At 37.6% G+C, this 24810-nt stretch overlaps 1 protein-coding gene across 3 annotated transcripts in view; it reads right to left on the bottom strand.

The window, feature by feature from the left end:
* Positions 1–24810, bottom strand: part of TLL1 (tolloid like 1) — a 336773-nt gene that overhangs the window by 294312 nt on the left and 17651 nt on the right. Inside the window, exon 1 of one of the 3 annotated variants that reach the window (XM_070474696.1) lies at positions 860–966. The exons of the other annotated variants lie outside the window; for them this stretch is intronic. The gene's annotated coding sequence lies outside the window, so the exon portion shown is untranslated. Of the gene's footprint in view, positions 1–859; positions 967–24810 lie in introns of those variants that run through there. 3 annotated transcript variants of the gene reach the window in all.

Genomic DNA, 24810 nt, shown 5'->3' with positions numbered 1-24810 from the left:
TACATCTTTCTACTGATGCCTAGAAATTGCTTAATTGAATTTTCTCTTACAGTTTTTTTACTTTTATTTTCTGATGAAGCTTAAGGTGGAGCTTCCCTGGTGGCTTAGATGGTAAAGAATCCTCTTGCAATGCGGGAGACCTGGGTTCTACCCCTGGTTGGAAAGATCCCCTGGAGGAGGGCATGGCAACCCACTCCAGTATCCTTGCCTGGAGAATCCCATGGACAGAGGAGCCTGGTGGGCTACAGTCTGTAGGATCACACAGAGTCGAAAGCAACAAGTGACTTAGCACAGCACACAAGAAATACATATTCATTGTAAACAAATCAGACAGCACTGTTTGTGGCCCTTCCAAGCCCACTCATCTCCCCAGAAGTAACTCCTAGATATGTGTGTCCTCTCAGGCCTTTTTAATATGAACAAAAATCCTTTCCTACATGGAATTCAGGCCTTCAGCAACATACAGAACCCTCAGGAATTGGTTTCAAGGCTTTCAGAAAGTTAAACAACCAAGACTGGTCTCCACATTTCCTGATTCTCAGTCTAGTGCTTTTTCACCACACCATGATTCTTCATGTCCTTGTAGATCATGTTGTCTTGTTCTAAATGTTCTTCAGTTATTTTCTGTAACATCAATCACTTTTCTCTACTATGCTCTGGTCTCTGATTGATTCCTTCTTACAAAATTGTGACAACTAAATAAACATTGCTTCATACAATAAATCAAAATATTTAATCAATATAGCATTTCAGGATGGACTTTTCTTGAAGAGTTCATTGTCTGACATTATCATTAGGCCCATAGCATGATCTAGAAAAAATTTTATACAAGTTGCTCTTAAGTTACAGATCAACATACCTATACAGCTTCTTCTCAAAACCAGCAGCCTTGTTTATGCTTTTATTATTATTATTCCAAAGCAACTGCATTAGTCTCAAACTCCAAGTGTCAAACTCCAAATTGATTTCTCCTTATCTCCAAAAATTCAGAATGTTGCAGCACCTAAGTTCTAAGTTCTCAAATCTCTTCTCTTATCTCAATCATTCCCCTAGTGATGTCGCCCAGTCTCACCACTATAGACACCATACACATTCTGATGACTTCGTATGTCCAGTCTCAACTTTCCAACGAACTCCAGACTCAATTGTTACAACTGCCTATTTGACATCATTACTTCAACATCTAATTGGCATTTCTATTCCACACTTCCACATGTCTAAAATTCAATTCTGACCCACTCATCCCTCAGTGTTCTCCATAATTGTATTCTTCCAGTTGCTCAAGTTTTAAACAGACTTTAGAATCACTTTTGACTCTCTCTTCTTAAGATCCCACATATCCAGTTGGCTCTATCTTTAAAATGTACCCAGAATCTAAACACTTCCCTCCAACTTCATTACTAATACCCTGGTCTATGCCACAATCATGTCTGACCTGGATTATTGCAATGTTTCATTTATCTTCTCTTTCCCTGCTCCCACCTCAAATCTGTCCTCAAATATTTAACGAGGTTCAAAATCTAGACCCTCGCTACCTCCCAGTCTAATTTCCAGCCAATTGTCCCTGAATTCCAAGCAGGTTGACTCTAGCTCTGTGCTTTCCACTCTTCTCTAAAGGAGTGGTACAATACAAAACTTAGAGGATTCAGAGCTGGAAGGTGTTAGAGGATTTAGGGTGTGGATAGTACCTCAGTCACATACCAGCTGTATACACACAAACCATGGAATTCCTCTTAGTTGCAAATTACTTTAAAAATTACAATAGCAATACTACTTTTTCTATTGAAAGTGTTAGTCACTCAGTCATGTCTGAAGCCCATCAGGCTCCTATGTCCATGGAATTCTCCAGGCAACAATATTGGAGTGGGTTGCCATTTCCTTCTCTAGGGGATCTTCCCAAGCCAGGGATCGAACACTGCTCTCCCACACTGCAGGGAGACTCTTTACCTTGAGCCACCAGGGAGGCCCTTACTTTTTCTATTAGGTTGCCATAAAATCAGATTAGATATGAAAGTGAAAAGAAAAGTGATTAGAAGCTGTGGTACATATACACCATGGAATACTACTCAGCCATTAAAAAGAATTCATTTGAATCAGTTCTAATGAGATGGATGAAACTGGAGCCCATTATACAGAGCGAAGTAAGCCAGAAAGATAAAGACCATTACAGTATACTAACACATATATATGGACTTTAGAAAGATGGTAACGATAACCCTATATGCGAAACAGAAAAAGAGACTCAGATGTATGGAACAGACTTGTGGACTCTGGGAGAAGGAGAGGGTGGGATGTTTCAGGAGAACAGCATTGAAACATGTATATTATCTAGGGTGAAACGGATAACCAGCTCAGGTTGGGGACATGAGACAAGTGCTCGGGCCTGGTGCACTGGGAAGACCCAGAGGGATCGGGTGGAGAGGGAGGTGGGAGGGGGGACTGGGATGGGGAATACATGTAAATCCATGGCTGATTCATGTCAATGTATAACAAAAACTACTGTAATGTAAAGTAATTAGCCTCCAACTAATAAAAATTAAAAAAAAAAAGTGATTAGATATAAAAGTGTTTAAAACATTAACTGCTATAGAAATACTTAGTATTCTTAAAATCTAATCCTTCCTATCTACTTATAACCCAGGTTCACCTATTTACTTCCAAGTTCCTTTCAAGGCAAAAACTAAACATCACATTAATCCAAGTCTATGCCCCAACAATTAATGCCAAAAAAGATGAATTTGAAAAGTTCTATGAAGACCTATGAGACCTTCTAGAACTAACACCAAAAAAGACATCCTTTTCATCATAGGGATTGAAATGCAAAAGTAGGAAGTCAAGAGATACCTAGAGTAACAGGTAAGTTTGGCCATGGAGTACAAAATGAAGCAGGGAAAAAGCCTCATTTTGGTCTGCAAACTCAAATGGGCCTTAGGAAGCATTACTATGAACCAAGTTAGTGGAGGAAATGGAATTCCAGTTGAGCTATTTCAAATCCTAAAAGATGATTCTAGTTAAAGTGCTGCAATCAATATGCCAGTAAATTTGCAAAACAGAACAGTGGCCACAGGACTGGAAAAGATCAGTTTTCATTACAATCCCAAAGAAATGCAGTGCCAAAGAATGTTCTAACTACCACACAAGTGACTCCTTCACATGCTAGCAAAGTAATGCTCAAAACACTTCAAGCTAGGCTTCAACAGTATATGAACTGAAAACTTTCAGATGTGCAGAAGGCAGAGGAACCAGAGATGAAATTGCCAGAAAAAATCTACTTCTGCCTCATTGACTATGTGAAAGTCTTTGATTCTGTGTGAATCACAACAAACTGTGGAAAGTTCTTAAAGAGATGTGAGTACTAGACCACCTTACTTGCCGCCTGAGAAACCTGTATGCAGGTCAAGAAGCAACAGTTAAAATCAGACATGGAACAATGGAGTGGGTCAAAATTGGGAAAGGAGTCCATCAAGGCTGTATATTGTCACCTTGCTGATTTAACTCATTGCAGAGTATCTTGCAAAATGTCAGGCTGGTTGAAGCACAATCAAAATTGCCAGGAGAAACATGAATAACCTCAGATATGCAGAAGACACTATCCTAATGGCAGAAAGCAAAGAGGAACTAAGGAGGCTCTTGATGAAGGTGAAAAAGCAGATTGAAAAAGCTGGCTTAAAACTCAACATTCAAAAAACTAAGATCATGGCTTCTGGTCTAATCACTTCAAGCAAATAGATGGGGAAAAAATAGAAACAGTAACATACTTTATTTTGGGGGGCTCCAAGATCACGGTGGGCAGTGATTGTAACCAAGAAATTAAAAGCACTTGTTCCTTGAAAGAAAAGCTATGACAAACCTAAACAGTGTATTAAAAAGCAGAGACATCACTTTGCCAACAAAGGTCCGTCTAGTCAAATCTATGTTTTTTCCAGTAGTTATGTATGGATGTGAGAGTTGGACCATACAGAAGGCTGAACCCTGAAGAATTGATGTTTCTGAACTGTGGTGTTGGAGAAGACTCTTTGGAGTCCCTTGGACAGCAAGGAGATCTAACCAGTCAATCCTGAAGATTCATTGGAAGCCCTGATGCTGAAGTTAAGCTCCAGTACTTTGGCCACCTGATGATAAGAGCTGACTCATTGGAGAAGACCTTGATGCTAGGAAAGATTGAGGGCAGGAGGAGAAGAGGGCAACAGAGGATGAGATGGTTGGATGGCATCACTGACTCAGTGGACACTAGCTCGAGCAAACTCTGGGAGACAGTGAGGGACAGGAAAACCTGGTGTGCTGCCATTAATGAAGTCGAAGAGTCAAGGACAGGGGAGACTGGTGAGCCTCCATTCATGGGGCCACAAAGACACCACTGAGGGACTGGATGCCAACAACCACCTCTTCCCAGTTCAAAGGCGGACTAGCAAAAAATACCTTCCTTTTCAAGTCCTAAGGCACTGCTTGTTTCAAAGATTTGTTGTATTTTATATCAGCATATATTTTTTGTCCTGAATAAATATTTCAAGTTTAATTCTGTCTAACTTACCACAAGTTTATAGTTCCTTATGTGAAATTGGCCTTACTTCTGAATTTACTGCAATCATATGCATAGTTTTTCTACCCAGCCAGACTATTGTTTCTTTGTAGGACATGATGCTCTCTACAAAATACTTTTAATGCCTCACATATTCCACAGGTAAAAGGAAATTAATATGTTTTTGTAGCTGATGTGGCTATTTGACACAATAAACAGAATCACTTTAACAACTCATGATGAACAAAACTCATGCTTCCCATATTCAAAGAAATATCTTTTATGACCCTAAAATGGAAATGGCATTATGGCTTGAGTTCAAAAATAGATTAAGCTGTGGCATAATGGTCTTTTAATAAAAATTTAACTGTAAACTCTGATCACAGGCATAATCTCCATAAGGAGAAACAGTTACCAAATTGTATATTTATAATTTTTAGATTTCTTTGAGGCCACTGTGTCAAGAACCCAAACTCAAATAGTTTCAAGAAAAATAAGCAACCTGTCAGAATCTCTTAACCCTATTTTGTTTCACATGTTTTAGTTGCAAACAATTACTGGAATAAATGCTTTCTGATGCAGAAGATATAAAACAGGTTTAAAGAAAACTCAAATTTAGGAAATTAAAGTTTGGAAATGATTTTGATTCCTTGGTGGAACACTTCCACTGAAGCAAAAAACAACAAAATAGAGAAGTGAAGCTGACAAGGAGCCTGAGTCTACTGTCCTATAAATTATTATACTGAGATACAGGCCTAATTTGAAAAAGCAATTTACAATTTTTTAAAAACTGGCTTCTCACAGTTATTCTTCCATAAATAACCCTGAACTGCAATAATTAATCCAAAACTGATTAAATATAATCTTATCTTCTTTCTTATAATTTAATTTCCCACTTTAAATTGGCTGGCTGTCCACAATAAATTCACTATGTATTCCACATTCTAGATTTTGAAAAAAATTCTATATTTCCCTATTTTTTTTCAACTGGAACAGCAATATAAAACAAACTGTTAAAAGGCCAGACTTTGGAGTCAAGCCACCTTCGCTCAAATCCTAGCCCTACTACTGATTAACTTTGTGACTACGGAAAATTATGTGACCACTTTGTGCCTCAGTTTTCTCAGCTAAATAAGTATTGTAACAGTACCTATCTCATATGATTTTTAAGTATATTGGAGTTAATGTTTTATTAATATATTAACATAACACAATGTGTTGTGTTTGCTGTTATTAATTTTAATTAACTATAGGGGTCAAGAAACATTTTCTTAAAGAAAGTACATAATACAGGCTGCAGGAAGGCTTGCAACTCTACGGCTGCAGCTACTCAACTCTGCTGCCATAGTTCGAAAGCAGCCATAGATAAGACATGAAAGAACAGGCATGGCTTGTGTCCCAATAAAACAATTTTATCACAAAATTTTATTTATCAAAACATGTCAGGAGTTTTCTGATTCCTAAACCATACTGTTTAGAAAACCTCTCCTATCTTAGGAATGGGCTGTGGCATTATTACTCTAAAAATACAAGGATTCTATTGTTAGAATGTAACGTGGGTACCTGCCTTACCGAACATCTGCAGGATCTCATTGGTGAATGACCGAGGAATGAGTCACAAAAGCAACTGATGATGCTTTTACAAAACACATTAGGAATCATAACATTGGTTTTAATACATTTGGAAACTCTCTTCATTTCAACCCCTAATCCTAATCATATCTAATATTTATCACATAATTATTCCAGAACTCCTTCAAAGTTGTATTTGATGCTAATGTTAACCTCCTTTCATCTCTATTAAAGTAGGTGTGTGTGTGTGTTTAATAAAGTGAGGGAGGGGGTGCAAACAGAATGTGCCAGTGAACAGGAAGACAACAGGGAGAAGATGGCAAGGTGTATATGACCCAGAAGATAAGAACTAAATGGAATATGAAAAGTCACAATAAATAGAAGAATTTAGTACACCAAATCCTTTGTGAAATGAGACATATAATACAGGGCAGAAGGAAAGATTTAAATAATGAAGAAAAGTCTTTGTTTACCAATGTAGTTGCCATTCCATGCTTTTTATTCTTTTGAATATATTCAGAGCTTCTCTGTTGTCATTTGCCATCTACTTGAAGGACTTTTATTTTCATCCAGTTTTATTGAGGTACAGCTGACATATAACACTGTATAAGTTTGAGGTGTGCAGTAAATGATCTGAATTACATGTATCAAATGTTTACCACAATATGAATATCCATCATCTCATATAGATAGAAAATTAAAGAAATAGAAAAAATGTACTTTTCCTTGTGATGAGACCTTTTTTAGGTCTCTTAACAATTTTCATATATAATATACAGCAATATTAATTATACTTACTTATTGTACATTGCATCCTAGTACTACTTATAATTGGAAATTTCTAACATCTTTGGTCTTTAGTGTCTAGTTTATTTTTCTAAGTAAATACTATTTGTGGAGTTCATCCATATTTTTGCATGTGGTTGTAAGGCATTTCTCCTCATCAATGTATGAATATATTACAACTTATCATTCTTATGACAATGTCATTTGTTTTTTTTCTAGTTTGAATATCACAAATAGTGCTTTTTTGAAATGAACGTTATTGTATACACCTTTTGGTATATATACATGAGCATTTCTGTTGGGCATATACCTAGGAGTAGTATTGCTCAGTTATGGGATATGTCTATGGTCACTCTTAAGATATTGTTAAGCAGGTTCCAGTTCAGTTCAATGGCTCAGTCGTGTCCAACTCTTTGTGACCCCATGGACTGCTGAACACCAGGCCTCCCTGGCCGTTACCAATTCCCAGAGCTTGCTCAAACTCAAGTCCATTGAGTTGGTGATGCCATCCAACCACCTCATCCTTTGTCGTCCACTTCTCCTCCTGCCTTCAATCTTTGCCAGCACTAGGGTCTTTTCAAATGAGTCAGTTCTTCACATCAGGTGGCCAAAGTATTGGAGTTTCAGCTTCAACATCAGTCCTTCCAATGAACATCCAGGACTGACCTCCTTTAGGATGGACTGGTTGGATCTCCTTTTAGTCCAAAGGATTCTCAAGAATCTTCTCCAACACCACAGTTCAAAAGCATAAATTCTTCAGCACTCGCTTTCTTTATAGTCCAACTCTCACATCCATACATAACTACTGGAAAAATCATAGCATTCACTAGACATTACTTTGTTGGCAAGTAATGTCTCTGCTTTTTAACATGTTGTCTAGGTTGGTCATAACTTTCCTTCCAAGGAGTAAGTGTCTTAATTTCATGGCTGCAGTCACCATCTGCAGTGATTTTGGAGTTGAGAAAAATAAAGTCAGCCATGTTTCTACTGTTTCCTTATCTATTTGCCATGAATTGATGGGACTGATGCCATGATCTTACTTTTCTGAATGTTGAGCTTTAAGCCAACTTTTCACTCGCCTCTTTCACTTTCATCAAGAGGCTCTTTAGTTATTCTTCACTTTCTGCCATAAGGGTGGTGTCATCTGCATATCTGGGGTTATTGATATTTCTCCTGGCAATCTTGATTCCAGCTTGTGCTTCATCCAACTCAGTGTTTCTCATGATGTACTCTGCATATAAGTTAAATAAACAGGGTAACAATATACAGCCTTGACGTACTCCTTTTCCTATTTGGACCGAGTCTGTTGTTCCATGTCCAGTTCTAACCATTGCTTTCTGACCTGCATACAGATTTCTCAGGAGGCAGGTCAGGTGGTCTGGTATTCCCATCTCTTTCAGAATTTTCCACAGTTTATTGTTATCCACACAGTCAAAGGTTTTGGTATAGTCAATAAAGCAGAAATTGATGTTTTTCTGGAACTCTCTTGCTTTTTCAATGATCCTGCAGATGTTGGCAATTTGATCTCTAGTTCCTCTACCTTTTCTAAAACCAGCTTGAGCATCCATAAGTTCATGGTTCACATATTGCTGAAGCCTGGCTTGGAGAATTTTGAGCATTACTTTGCTAGCGTGTGAGATGAGTGCAATTGTTGCAGTAGTTTGAGCATTCTTTGGCATTGCCTTTCTTTGGGATTGAAGTGAAAACTGACTTTTTCCAGTCCTGTGGCCACTGCTGAGTTTTCCAAATTTGCTGGCATATTGAGTGCAGCACTTCCACAGCATCATCTTTCAGGATTTGAAATAGCTCAACTGGAATTCCATCACCTCCACTAGTTTTTTTCACAGCAATGTTTCCTAAGGCCCACTTGACTTCACATTCCAAGATGTCTGGCTCTAGGTGAGTGGTCACACCATTGTGATTATCTGGGTAATGAAGATCTTTTTTGTACAGTTCTTCTGTGTATTCTTGCATCCTATTCTTAATATCTTCTGCTTCTGTTAGGTCCATACCATTTCTGTCCTTTATTGAGCCCATGTTTGCATGAAAAGTTCCCTTGGTATCTCTAATTTTCTTGAAGAGATCTCTAGCTTTCCCATTCTATTGTTTTCCTCTATTTCTTTGCATTGATCACTGAGGAAAGTTTTCTTATCTCTCCTTGCTATTCTTTGGAACTCTGCGTTCAAATGGGTATATCTTTCCTCTTCTCCTTTGCTTTTCACTTCGCTTCTTTTCAGAGCTATTTGTAAGGCCTCCTCAGACAGCCATTTTGCCTTTTTGCATTTCTTTTCCCTTGGGGATGGTCTTGATCCCTGTCTCCTGTACAGCGTCATGAACCTCTGTCCATAGTTCATCAGGCACTCTGTCTACCAGATCTAGTCCCTTAACTCTATTTCTCACTTACTGTATAATTGTAAGGGATTTGATTTAGGTCATACCTGAATGGTCTAGTGGTTTTCCAAAGTGAAATCAATTAATCACAGTTAACCACAGAGTGGATAATCAGTTTCCTCTGTATGAGAATTTCAGTTGCTCCATATTCTCCCAGGATTTTTTTTTTCTTTTTAGTCATTCCAGTGATTATGGTTTTATTTCACATTTTCTTAGCTACTAATGACATTGTATGTGTATATCTTCCCTTTTAATAGCTTGTGTCTTTTATTTATTTCCCTTGCTCTGGTGCATTAGCCAAGACCTCCAGCACAATTTGAATAGAAATTATTATAGTGGGCATCCTCGCCTCATTCCCAGTGCTAGAGGCATTCATCTCCCCATTGGGTGTGATATTTGCAAAAGATGTTGTGTGTGTGCTCGGTCTCTCAGCCATGTCTGACTCATGCAACCCCACGGACTACAGACCACCAGGCTCCTCTGTCCATGCGGTTTTCCAGGCAAGGATACCGGAGCAGGTTGCCACTTCCTACTCCAGGGGATTTTCCTGACTCAGGGATGGAACCTAAGTGTCTTGTGTCTCCTGTATTGGCAGGCAGATTCTTCAGCACTGTGCCACCTGGAAAGCCACAGATTTTTTGTAGGTAATATATACCAAATTATATTTGTATAATTTGATGTTTTTAGCAAACTTAGCTTTGCTAAGTTTTTGTCATGATTATTTTTTTCACCTATTGAAATGATCATATAGTTTTTCTTCAATTCCCTGGAAATTTTTGTGTAAAATTTGTGGACTCTTTTTCCTTAAATACTTTGTAGAATTCAATGTACCTTTGACTGCCTTCATCCTATTACCCCTCCCTCTGCACTTTGCCTTTGATAACCACAAATCTGCTCTCTTTCTATGAGTTTTTTTTTTTTTTTTTTCTGGTTGTTGTAATTGTTTTTTAGCATTTTGTTTTGTATTGGGGTGGAGCTGATTAACAATGTTGTGATAGTTTCGGGTGAACAGCAAAGAGATTCAGCCATATGTATATATGTATCAATTCTCCCCAAACCCCACTCCCATCCAGGCTGCAACATAACATAGGGCAGAGTTCCTTAGGCTACACAGTAGGTTTCTGTTGGTTATCCATTCTAAATTCAGCAGTATGTATATGTTCATCCCAAATTCACTAACTATACACGTGTTTGTTTTTGAAGTATAAGGTATAACTTACCTATAATATTATTTTCATTCCTGGTATACAACAGAATGATTGCTATATGTTCAAGTTAATCACTACAATAAGTCTGTTACAAGCTATCACCATACAAAGATATTACATAGTTATTGAATATAGCTCTCACACTGTACATTTCATATCCATGACTCATTTATTTTGCAAATGGAAATCCATACCTCTCAATCTCCCTAACCTATCTGATTCCTCCCCTCACACCTACTTCCCCTGGCAATCACCTGCTTGTTCTCTGTATCTATAACTATACTTCTGTCTTACTGTTGGTTCACTGTTTTGTTTTTTAGATTCCACATACAAGTGAGATCATACATCATTTTTCTGTCACTGTCTGACACTTCATTTAGCATAATGCCTGCAAGGTTCATCCTTGTCACAAATGGCAAGATTTCATTCCTTTTTAAGGCTAACATTCCACTGTCTGTGAAGGATACATATGTATAACATTTCTTTATACATTTCTTGTAGGGTCAGTTGGATAAGGATGAATTCTTTCAGCTTTTGTAGGTTTGAAAAAGCATTTCACCATCATTTTTTGACAGATAAAGAACTCAATTCTAATTACACTGTTTTCTTTCAGTATTTTGAAGATGTTTTTCTACTGTCTAGTAGTTTATGTAGCTTAAAATAAGAGGTCTGCTATCATTCTTATCGTAGCTCCTCATTATATACAGTTGACCATTGAACATCAGAGGTTTGAACTGTCAGGGTCCACTCAAACATAGATTTTTTTCAATAAACACTGTACCTATATTTTCATCTTACAGATCTTTAAGTGTGGGGGAAAGTTTCTGTTCAATATGTGGAATCCCAAAAAACTAGGATCTGAGTCCTGATTCTAGCCAAAGATTCAGCTTTCTTCCCTTGTGTGATTTATTTGTCAAACAATTCCTTTGTTTTTGAGGCAGAGATAGAATACTCAGATGTTCAACTGTTTGGGGTCAGTGCCCCTATCCTCAAGTTGTTCAAGGATCAACTGTAATTCTTTTGTATGTTTCTCTATCGTGTTTTTTCCCCCTCTAGCTTCTTTCATATTTTCTCTTTACCACTCTAAGTATTGTATGACATAGTACAATTTTTTTCATGCTTCTTATACTTGAGATTTATGGAAATTATTGCATTTACACATTTACTGTTTTCATCAGATTTAGAAATTTTCAGCTGGTATTTCTCCCAATAGTTTTCTAGGCTTTATTCTCCCTCATCCCATCCTCATTTATCTCCTCTACTTCAGCAGCTTCATATTTGCACATTAAGTCACTTAACATGGTTCCACAGCTCACTGATACTCTATTGTGTTTTAAATTTTTTCCTTTGTGTTCCATCTTCCATATTTTCTTCAACTGTGTTCAAGTTAACTAATCTTTTCTCCTGCAATGTATAATCTGTTGGCAATACCATTCAGTATACTTTAAATTTCATATATTGAATATGTGATCTCTAAAAGCTTGATATGTATCTTTTTTATATTCTTCATGTCCACACATTACACTTTAAATCTTTTTTATAGCTTATTGAACATATGAGGTAACATTATAATAATTATTTCAATGTATTTTTTCTACTAGTTCCATCATCTATATCATTTCTGAGGCAGTTTTGATTGATTTTCCTTCTCATTGTGAATTATATTTTTTTAGTCCTTTGCAAGCCAAGTTGGATTTTGATTTACCTTTTTTTTTTATAAAGGCAGTACACTATTACATAAAGTTTTGTTTTTTTGCTATTTTTTTAATATAAATTTATTTATTTGGGGGAAAGTGAAAAAGCAATTTATAAACCCTCCATGCTAGTATTTTTCATTTTTACATTTTCTCATCTACACTTTGTCTATGTCAATCTATATTTTACATATGTTACATAAGAGAACTATTATTATTATTGCCCACAAACATTCAGACATAACAAAGAAGGGAAGTATACATAAACTTAGCATCCTTTAAAAAAGCCTCTGAAGTTCTGACTAGTCTTTATTCACATGCATACCTCATTTTTACAGTTGTATGCAAAACATATAGTCAAACTAATATTTTCCTACTGTCATTTTGTATTATAAAAATATTTAATATCCCTCTATACTCTTTGTTATTAATTTTTTCTATTAGATAGTTTAAGACTTGAGAAACTACAAAGTAAATTATGCTTATTTTACAAATAAAACAATTCAATTATATGAAAGAAAAAAGCATATCGTCTGTACAACCTACTCCAATTACATTTCCGCAGGCAACAAATATTAACAATCTGCTATATATTCTTCCATTTCTTTTTCTATTTTTCTCAATTTTTCATAAGTAAACAATATACAGACAAAATACATCATTTTTATTTTGTTTGGTGGCTCAGAGAGTAAAGAATTTGTTTGCAATGCAGGGTACCTAGGTTCGATCCCTGGGTTAGGAAGAATCCTTGGAGGAGGGATTCTAGCCTGGACAATTTCACGAACAGAAGAGCCTGGCAGGCTACATTCTATGGGATCACAGAGAGTCAGACAAAACTGAGCAATTAACACTTTCACTTTGTGGTTTCTCTGAAACTTGCTTTTATTGTCCATTCATTAAATCATGAATATCTCTCTAGGTCAATACATATATGCTTAACTAATTCTTTCCAATATCTTCATTTTATTTTTCCTAAGGATATAACATATTCTAGTTAGCCATTTTCCAAATGTATGTATGCCATTGTTTCCTTTTTTTTTTTTTTTTTTTTTTACCTCTCAAAACAATGCTGAAACACTGATTTGGTGTCAGAGACAATGCTGATTGAATGTTAAACTGCTGGTGCTGGATATCTTTATATTCCTATAAATACTCCTGAGTTTTATTATTGGAAGCAGTTAAATTACTTAGCTCCATTCTGGTCTTTTTTCAAGCTGTGTTAGGTAGGACTAGAGCAGTCTTTAGGCTTGAGCTATTCCGAATACTGTGGAAAAACTCCTAAATTCCTGATGCCCAGCAAATTATGAGGCTTTTCCATTCTGGTGGGTGAGAACAGAACAATCTTACCAACTTTGTGTGAGTTCCAAGGCCTTTTCCCTCTTATCCTTTTGGTTAGTTTTATTTCCTGAATTCAGTTCAGTTCAGTTCAGTCACTCAGTCATGTTCAACTCTTTGTGACCCCATGGATTGCAGCACAAAGGCATCCCTGTCCATCACCAACTCATGGAACTTGCTCAAACTCTCGTCCATCGAGTTGGTGATGCCATAAAACCATCTTATCCTCTGTTGTTCCTTTCTCCTTCTGCCTTCAATCTTTCCCAGTATCAGGGTCTTTTCCAATGAGTCAGTTCTTCGCATCAGGTAGCCAAAGTATTGGGGTTTCAGCTTCAACATCAGTTCTTCCAATGAATATTCAGGGCTAATTTCCTTCAGGATTGGCTGGTTTGAACTCCTTACAGTCCAAAGGACTCTCAAGAGTCTTCTCCAACAACACAGTTCAAAAGCATCAATTCTTCAGCGCTCAGCCTTCTTTATAGTCCAGCACTCAGATCCAAACATGACTACTGGAAAAACTAGCTTTGACTAGAAGGACCTTTGTCGGCAAAGTAATGTCTCTGCTTTACAATATGCTATCTAGGTTGGTCATAACTTTTCTTCCAAGGAGCAAGCGTCTTTTCATTTCATGGCTGCAGTCACCACCTGCAGTGATTTTGGAGCCCACAAAAATAAAGTGTGACACTGTTTCCATTGTTTCCCCATCTATTTGCCATGAGTGATGGGACTGATGCCATGATCTTAGTTTTCTAAATGTTGTTTTAAGCCCACGTTTTCAATCTCCTCTTTCACTTTCATCAAGAGGCTCTTTAGTTCCTCCTCATTTTCTGCCATAAGGGTGGTATCATTTGCATATCTGAGGTTATTGATATTTCTCCCGACAATCTTGATTCTACTTTGTGCTTCATCCAACCTGGCATTTCACATGATGTACTCTGCATAGAAATTAAATAAGCATAAATGATATGAATGACAACATGCAGCCTTGAGGTATTCCTTTTCCAATTTGGAAATAATCCATTGTTCCATGTCTGTCTGGTTCTAACTGTTGCTTCTTGACCTGCATACAGATTTCTCAGGAGGCAGGTAAGGTGGTCTGATATTCTCATCTCTTGAAGAATTTTCCATAGTTTCTTGTGATCTACACAGTCAAAGGCTTTGGCATAACCAATAAAGCAGAAGTAGATGCTTCTCTGGAACTCTCTTGCTTTTTCAATAATCCAGCAGAAAGGTGGTCTGATATTCTCATCTCTTGAAGAATTTTCCATAGTTTCTTGTGATCTACACAGTCAAAGGCTTTGGCATAACCAATAAAGCAGAAGTAGATGCTTCTCTGGAACTCTCTTGCTTTTTCGATAATCCAGCAGATGTCTGCAATTTGATCTCTGGTTCCTCTGCCTTTTCTAAATCCCGCTTGAATATCTGGAAGTTCACAGTTCACGTACTGTGGAAGCCTGGCTTGGAGAATTTTGAGCATTACTTTGCTAGCATGTGAGAGTAAGAGCAATTGTGCAGTAGTTTGAACATTTTTTGGCATTGCCCTTTTTTGGGATTGGAATGAAAACTGACATTTTACAGTCCTGTGGTCACTGCTGAGTTTTCCAAATTTGCTGGCATATTGAGTGCAGCATTTTCACAGCATCGTCTTTTAGGATTTGAAATAGCTCAACTGGAATTCCATCACCTCCACTAGCTTTGTTCATAGTGATGCTCCCCAAGACCCACTTGACTTCACATTCCAGGATGTCTGGCTCTAGGTTAGTGATCATGCCATTGTGGCTACCTGGGTCATGAGGATATTTTTTGTATAGTTCTTCTGTGTATTCTTGCCTCCTCTTCTTAATATCTTCTGTTTCTGTTAGGTCCATAGCATTTCTGTCATTTATTGTGCCCATCTTTGCATGAAATGTTCCTTTGGTATCTCTAATTTTCTTGAAGAGATCTTTAGCCTTTTCCATTTCATTGTTTTCCTCTTTTTCTTTGCATTGATCACTGAGGAAGACTTTCTTGTCTCTCCTTGCTATTCTTTGGACTCTGCATTCAAATGGGTGTATCTTTTTTTCTCCTTTACCTTTAGCTTCTCTTCTGCAATGTGGAAGACCTGGGTTGGATCCCTGAGTTGGGAACATCCCCTGAGGAAGGGAAAGACTACCCAGTCCAGTATTCTGGTGAGGAGAATTCCATGGATTACAGCCTATGAGTTTTCAGAGTTGCACGCGACTGAGCAATCTTCCCAATCTTGCCAATTAATTTCCTGAACTGCCCAAAAGGAAAGTCTTCTTAAATGTATACACTAATCACTTGTCTGCTGAGGATATGTGTTGGACACTGCTGGGAATTCACTGCAGGTTTCCAAAGTTCTTTCTCTGTGCAGCTCTCTCCTTTCTGGTACTTTGCCCAATAAAATCTAGCTGTTGAATTCTAGACCCCATCTCATTCTCCTCAACAGGGACACTTCTGGTCTCTACCTGGATTCTCTAATCCCACTGTATAAATATTAAACTGGGGCAGTCATACAGCTCACTCCATTATCTCCTATTTTCCAAAGGCCAGTGTACTTTCTTGCCTGATGCCCAATGTCTTGGGAACTATTATTCCTTATATTTTGCATAGATTCAGGCGTAATAATAATCTAGCTCCTGTTACTCTACTTCTGGCTAGAATCAGAAGTTCACATAGCTTGAATTTATTAAGATTTTATTCAGTCCCATATCAAGAAATACGATCATTTCGATCAAATTTTCATTAAATAGTGAAGACTCATTTAGAAAACCTTATTAAAAAATACAGTTTAAAAATTATCATTTCATGGAAATCTGTAATGTAAGTCTATCAGATGATGTCTGTGTGTGTTCAGTCATACATCATGTCCAACTGTTTGAGACTCCATGGACTACAATGTGCCAGGGTTCCTACCTTCACCGTCTCCTCGAGTTTGCACAAAATCATGTCTGTTGAGTTGCTGATGATATCTAACAGTCTCATCATCGGCCACCCTCTTCTCCTTTTGCCTTCGATCTTTCCCAGCATCAGGATATTTTCCAATAAGTAGATTCTTTGCATCATGTGGCCAAAGTATTGGAGCTTTAGTTTCAGTATCAGTCATTCCAATGAATATTCAGTGGTGATTTCCCTTAAGATTGACTGGTTTGATCTTGCAGACCAAGGGACTCTCAAGAATCTTCTTTAGCACAATTCAAAAGCATCAAGTCTTTGATGCTTAGCCTTTTTTTATGGCCCAAATCTCATATCCATACATGACTACTGGAAAACCATAGCTCTGACTATACAGACTTTTGTCAGCAAAGTGATGTCTCTGCTTTTTATTACACTGTCTAGATTTTTCCATAGCTTTCCTTCAAAGAAGGAAGTGTCTTTTAATTTCATGGCTGCAGTCACTGTCCAAGTGATTCTTGAGCCCAAGAAAGTAAAATCTGTCACTGCTTCCACTTCAGTCCAGTTCAGTCACTCAGTCATGTCCAACTCTTTGCGACCCCATGGACCATAGCACGCCTGGCCTCCCTGTCCATCACCAATTCCCAGAGTCCACCCAAACCCATGTCCATTGAGTTGGTGATGCCATCCAAGCATCTCATCCTCTGTCATCCCCTTCTCCCCCTGCCCTCAATCTTTCCAATCATCAGGGGTTTTTCAAATGAGTCAGCTCTTTGCATCAGGTAGCCAAAGTATTGGAGTTTCATCTTCAGCATTAGTCCTTCCAATGAACACCCAGGACTGATCTCCTTCAGGATGGACTGGTTGGATCTCCTTGCAGTTCAAAGGACTCTTAACAGTCTTCTCCAACACCAAAATTCAAAAGCATCAATTTTTGCACACTCAGCTGTCATCACAGTCCAACACTCACATCCATACATGACCACTGGAAAAACCATAGCCTTGACTAGACAGACCTTTTTGGACAAAGCAATGTCTCTGCTTTTCAATATGCTGTATAGGTTGGTCATAACTTTCCTTCCAAGGAGTAAACATCTTTTAATTTCATGGCTACAGTCACCATCTGCACTGATTTTGGAATCCAGAAAAATAAAGCCAGCCACGGTTTCCATTGTTTCCCCATCTATTTGCCATGAAGTGATGGGACCAGATGCCATGATCTTAGTTTTCTGAATGTTGAGCTTTAAGCCAACTTTTTCACTCTCTTCTTTCACTTTCATCAAGAGACTCTTCAGTTCTTCTTCACTTTCTACCATTAAAGTAGTATCATCTTCATATCTGAGGCTGTTGATATTTCTTCCAGCAACTCTTGATTCCAGCTTGTGATTCATTCAGCCCAGCATTTCATGTGATGTATTCCACTTATATGTTAAATAAAGCAACAAGACCTTCTAGAACTAACAACAAAAAGATGTCCTCTTCATCATGGGGGATTGGAATAAAACATAGGAAGTCAAGAGATACCTGAAGTAAGAGACAATTTTGGCCTTGGAGTACAAAATGAAGCAGGGCAAAGGCTAACAGAGTTTTGTCAAGAGAACACAGTGTTCATAGTAAACACCATTTTCTAACAACATAAACAGATGCTTCTACATATATAATCAAATTGAATAATCTTTGCAGTTGAAGATGGAAAAGTTCTATATAGTTAGCAAAAACAAAATCAGGAGCTGACTGTGGCTCAGATCATGAACTCTTTATTGCAAAATTCAGACTTAAATTGAAGAAAGTAGGGGAAAGCACTAGACCATTCAAGTATGACCTAAATCAAATTCCTTATGATTATACAGTGGAGATGATGAATAGATTAAAGAGATTAGATCTGATAGAGTATCTGAAGAACTATGGAGAGAGGTTCATAACAATGAATAAGAGGTGATGACCAAAACCATCCCCAAGAAAAATAAATGCAAGAAGGTGAAATGGTTGTCTGAGGAGGATTTACAAATGACTGAGGAAAGAAGAGAAGAAAAAAGCAAATGAGGAAGGGAATGCAACTGAATGCAGAGTTCCAGAGAATAGCAAGGACATAAGAAGGCCTTCTTCAATGAACGATGCAATGAAGTAGAGAAAAACAATAGACTGGGAAAGACTAAAGATCACTTCAAGAAAGTTAGAGATATCAAGGTAACATTTCATGCAAAGAAGGGCATGATAAATGACAGAAACTGTAAGGACCTAATAGAAGAGATTAAGAAGAGGTGGCAAGAATATACAGAAAAAGGAAAGGAAAGTGAAGTCTCTCACTCATGTTTGACTCTTTGTGACCCCATGGGCTTGTAACCTACAGGCTCCTCTGCCCATGGGATTTTCCAGAGCACTGGAAAGAGCAAGAGCACTGGAGTGTTTTGTCAGTTTCTTCTGCAAGGGATCTTCCCGACCCAGGGATCTAACCCAGGTCTCCCACATTGCAGGCAGATGCTTTCCCATCTGAGCCACTAGGGAAACAATAAGAAGAATATACAGAAGAACTATACAAAAAAGGTCTTAATGACCCATATAACCACAATGGTATGGTCACTCACCTAGAGCCAGACATCCCAGGGTGTGAAGTCAACTGGGTCTTAGGAAGCATTTGTAGGAACAAAGCTACTGGAGGTGATGAAATTCCAGCTGAGCTATTTCAAATCCTAAAAGATGATGCTGTGAAAGTGCTGCACTCAATATACTAGCAAATTTGATAAACTCAACAGTGCCCATAGTACTGGAAATGGTCAGATTTCATTCCAATCCCAAAGAAGGGCAGTGCCAAAGAATGCTCAAACTACTGTACAGTTGTGCTCATTTTGCATGCTAGTAAGTTTATATTTAAGATCCGTCTATCTATGCTTCAGCAGTACATGAACCAAGGACTTCCAGATGTGCAAGCTGGGTTTAGAAAAGGCAGAGGAACGAGAGATCAAATTGAAAATACTCATTGGATCATAGGGAAAGGAAGGGAATTACAAAAAAAAAATCTACTTCTGCTTCATTGACTGCACAAAAGCCTTTGGTTATGTGGATCACAGCAAACTATGGAAAATTCTTAAAGAAATAAAAACATCAGATCACCTTACATGTCTCCTGAGAAACCTGTATGTGGGTCAAGAAAGTAACAGAACCTTACATGGAATGACTGACTGGTTCAAAATTGGGAAAGGTGTATGACAAGGCTGTATATTGTCACCCTGTTTATTCAAGTGATGCTGCTATTGCTGCTGCTGCTGCTGCTGCGTCGCATCAGTCGTGTCCGAGTCTGTGCAACCCCATAGACCGCAGCCCACCAGGCTCTGCCATCCCTGGGATTCTCCAGGCAAGAACATTGGAGTCGGTTGCCATTTCCTTCTCCAATCATGAAAGTGAAAAGTGAAAGTGAAGTCGCTCAGTCGTGTCCGACTCTTTGTGACCCCATGGACTGCAGCCTACCAGGCTCCTCCGTCCATGGGATTTTCCAGGCAAGACTACTGGAGTGGGTGCCATTGCCTTCTCCGTATTCAAGTGATAGTCTCATTCAAAAGCTTAGTATGAGCATACATACTCACTAATGATTCAAACTGACAAATGTAATTTGGAGTTATTAGCAAGAATGAAGTTGAAGGAAATGGCTACTGTTTTAAAGATGTAATCTCCTAAAGTGAGGTAGAAATTTTTCATTTAGAAAAGAAAAGTCTCTACAACCACAGCCCAGATTAAGACTGACTAAGAATGACTGAACATAATGCAGAGACACAAATATAAGGAAAGCAAAAATTTCAACAGCAAGAGAGTCCCTGGAGTCCTAGACTAGGAGTTAGCCAAAGCCAACTGATGAAATAGGCTAGGGTTGTCCTCAGAGCTACTTTCTCCACCTTCTTACTTTCTATGTTCCTAGTATGTTTATGATCACTCACGTTAATAATTTTCATGTCAGTGACTGAACGTTTACCCAGCAAAGAGTATTTGTGCTTTAAAAGAGGCATAGAGAGAGCAGTGCTTAATTCAAAGAGGTCATTTAGGGCATGTTTTCAGGAAACCATATGAATCAGTGACTGACAGACTGTATGGCAGTGACCTTTCTAACCACCTCTATTCACATACACAACTCACCACCACCACCAGCTCCATCTCTTTGCATAATCGGCTCCAAAATAAGCTGAGTATGATAACTGGGGTTGGTTAGGACTTCAAAATATCCTTACAGTACCTCAAATATGAGGAATTTGGGGTTATAGCTTCTAAAAGCACATTCAGAGTTATATTTCTATAACTTAAAGAACAAGATTTCCTTTGAGGTCCTGTTACTAAAAGGTAATATAGAAACTTTTGACTGAATGTAAATGTTAATTGAAGTTAAAGTGGTATTATTAAAAGTTTGAATAGTCATGTGAGAAGAGGTTAGATAAATCATTCTTATTTTAAATAAAAAAGGAAAAGAGAAAAACTTAATTTTTAAAAAAATTGAAGATATTGAATGATGGTGGGTTGCTTCTCTACTGTTTCAAAATTAATAAAACACATGGATTAAATAGCAAAAGATGTAGAAACATATTCCCAATCTACCTTCTTGGGAAGTTTAAGAAAAACAGAATCCTACCTCTTTCTACAAGGTTAGAGTAATCAAATTTGCCTACAGGCAACAAGTCAGTACAGGTAACTTGTTTTCTGCTTCATTCAAGCAGTGTATTTTTCACTTACAAATCACAACAGCTAGTTTAAGTTACACATGTATGTTCTTCTCCCTATGAAATCTGACTTGAATCCCTTCAAGTGAAGAGTATAAAAATGCTTCCATTTACAATAAAGTCTTCACATAAAATTCATGAAGCTTCTGGAGTTCTCATGCATAGTTATCCTGAAAAGTCAGCTAAAACAAATTGTGGCTCAATCAGTATGAAACTACCAAAATTAGGTATATCATATATTCCTCTAGAATACCTATGTTTATACTTAATAAATGATGATAAATGTTTTAAATAAAGTCATTTAATCATAATTTTTAAGATCTAGAAGAAAAGGTCCTGATGACATTTAACACTTTATAGTTCTTTTTGACATTTAAAGTCTGTTTTAAAGACTGCTGGTTCTGCCAAAATGACAGACTAGGTACTGTAGGACTGAACTTCCTACATAACTAAAAATTCTAGATAAAATGCTTTTCAAAATCTCCCTAAACCTGTGAAAGCATGAGTAAAGCATTTTCACGGCCAAGCAAAGGCAGGAATCTAGACAGATAGGCAGGAGTCTAAATAAAACCAGTCTTCAACTTAGGGCATGTGCCACCAGGTTGACATGGCTACTAAATTTGTTGTCATGCAGGGCTCAGAGAACAGAAGACATAATCCAAGGTCCATGCAAACTGGGAAGTATAATAGAATAACCCCTCAAAAAATCTGAGATTCCCAAATTTGGGATTCATACCACCACAGGCAATTTCACAAAAACTTATTTTCAGAAAGCTTAAACCTAAGTAGAAGGGAGAAAAGTTAATATCCTCTGAAGTCTCATAAGCAAAAATTTTCTCTAAAGTAGCTCTGCATTATAAATTTATATTACCATGGTGGTCCAATAATCTTAAGCAGAAAATTTTAAACTTGTTCAAAACTGTTACTACTCCCAGATACTCCACAGAAACAAAAAAATCTTTCGATTCATTAAAGGAAAAAATAACTCCAATCCCACAAATTATTCCAGAGTGTTTATAAGGCACAAACCCCAACAAGAACACTAAAAGAAGAAAAATTCAGGCCAACGTAACTATTGAACATAAGAACAAAAATTTCAAACTACTCATTGATAAACTGAATATAGGGATATAAGAATAATAATAGATTGTGTTCAATAGGGTTCATCCCCAAAATACAAAGTCAGTTAATATTAGTAGACCAGTTATGCTAAAGGTAGGGCCCTAACAGAAGCAGAAGATTTTAAGAACAGGTGGCAAGAATACACAGAAGAACTGTACAAAAAAGATCTTCATGACCCAGATAATCACAATGGTGTGATCACTCACCTAGAGCCAGATATCCTGGAATGTGAAGTCAAATGGGCCTTAGGAAGCATCACTATGAACAAAGCTATTGGATGTGATGGAATTCCAGTTGAGCTATTTCAAATCCTGAAAGATGATGCTGTGAAAGTGATGCACTCAATATGCCAGCAAATTTGGAAAACTCATCAGTGGCCACAGGACTGGAAAAGGTCAGTTTTTATTCTAATCCCTAAGGAAGGCAATGCCAAAAAATGCTCAAACTAGTGCACAATTGCACTCATCTCACACACTAGCAAAGTAATGCTCAAAATTCTCCAAGCCAGGCTTCAGCAATACGTGAACCATGAACTTCCAGATGTTCAAGCTTGTTTTAGAAAAGGCAGAGGAACCAGAGATCAAACTGCCAACATCTGCTGGATCATCGAAAAAGCAAGAGAGCTCCAGAAAAACATCTATTTCTGCTTTATTGACTATGCTGAAGCCTTTGACTGTGTGGATCACAATAAACTGTGGAAAATTCTGAAAGCGATGGGAATACCAGACCACCTGACCCACCTCTTGAGAAACCTATTTGCAGGTCAGGAAGCAACAGTTAGAAGTGGACATAGAAAAACAGACTGGTTCCAAATCGGAAAGGGAGTATGTCAAGGCTGTATATTATCACCCTGCTTATTTAAATTATATGCAGAGTACATCATGAGAAACGCTGGGCTGGAAGAAGCACAAGCTGGAATCAAGGTTTCAGGGAGAAGTATCAACAATCTCAGATATGCAGATGACACCACCCTTATGGCATAAAGTGAAGAGGAACTAAAATGTCTCTTGATGAAAGTGAAAGAGAAGAGTGAAAAAGTTGTTTTAAAGCTCAACATTCAGAATACTAAGCTCATGGCATCTGGTCCCATCACTTCATGGCAAATAGACGGAGAAACAGTGGAAACAGTGGCTGACTTTATTTTTCTGGACTCCAAAATTACTGCAGATGGTGATTGCAGCCATGAAATTAAAAGACACTTACTCCTTGGAAGAAAAGTTATGACCAACATAGACAGCACATTAAGAAGCAGAGACATTGCTTTGTCAACAAAGGTCCACCTAGTCAAGGCTATGGTTTTTCCAATGGTCATGTATAGATGTGAAAGTTGGACTATAAAGAAAGCTGAATGCCGAAGAATTGATGCTTTTGAACTGTGGTGCTGGAGAAGACTCTTGAGAGTCCCTTGGACTGAAAGGAGATCCAATACTTTGGCTACCTGATGCAAAGAACTGACTCATTTGAAAAGACCCTGATGCTGGGAAAGATTGAGGGCAGGAGGAGAAGGGGATGACAGAGGATGAGATGGTTGGATGGCATCACCGATTCAATGGACATGAGTTGGGTAAGCTCCGTGAGTTGGTGATGGACAGGAAGGCCTGGTGTGCTGCAGTTCATGGGGCTGTAAAGATTCAGACCCGATTGAGCAACTGAACTGAACTAAGCTGTGCTGAACTGAAAAGGTGAAATAAAGATAATTATATCATCTCAGGAAAGGCAGAATTACTTAATCTGATTAAACAGCATCTATCTGTAAAATAGACACCAAGTAGCATAATTGATAAATAATTTTAATCATTCTCTTTAAAACTGAGAACAGAGTAAGCCAGTCCTCAGTTAACTTCTAGGCACCACTGGAAGATATCAGCACATAAGGCAAGATGAAACTAAATGCAAGGACTTACACATGAAAAAACAAAACTATATTTTCATTGCAGATGGTTTGATTACTTATGTGAAAAATATACAATAAATTATTACAATTAATGAGAGATTGGAAAAGATTATGGACAAAAAGTAACTATATCAAAGATCAAATAGATTTATACACAACAACATCAAATGACTTAAAAGAGAAATTTTATAAAATGGTACATCAAAATGTCATCAAAAATAGAAAATACATACAAGTAAATCTATCAAAATGTGCAGAAAAAGCTTTAGAGATAAAAATATTAAAACAGTTTTAAAGAAGGCCCCAAAATTCAGATACATACCATGTTCATGAATTAGAAGACTCACTATCATAAAATAATTCTCTGTAAAGTAACCCATAGATTCAATGCAATTCTAACTTAAATCTATACAGTGGGACATGATGAGTTGATTTCAAAGTTAATATAGATTACAAAAGCCCAATCTACTCCTGAAGAACAAAAGCATGCCAAGATTTGCATAACATCAAATATTTTGTGCAACTCACAGAGAGTCAAACTTGCTTTGCTTTACAAAAATCACAAGTATACTTTTCATCCTGTTTCATCCTTGGTTTGTCTGCACCAGTTTCTCACACCACTCAGTAGGCAGCCATGAAGACATCATCTTGGACTGTTCCTTTTCTTCTATATCTCCCGACCTCCACCCCAAGG

This window comes from Odocoileus virginianus, chromosome 12 (genome assembly GCF_023699985.2).
Source record: "Odocoileus virginianus isolate 20LAN1187 ecotype Illinois chromosome 12, Ovbor_1.2, whole genome shotgun sequence".
NCBI classification, from domain to species: Eukaryota; Metazoa; Chordata; class Mammalia; order Artiodactyla; family Cervidae; genus Odocoileus; species Odocoileus virginianus.
The sequence above is the reverse complement of the archived record's forward strand: the minus strand, read 5'-3'. Positions and strand labels throughout refer to the sequence as shown.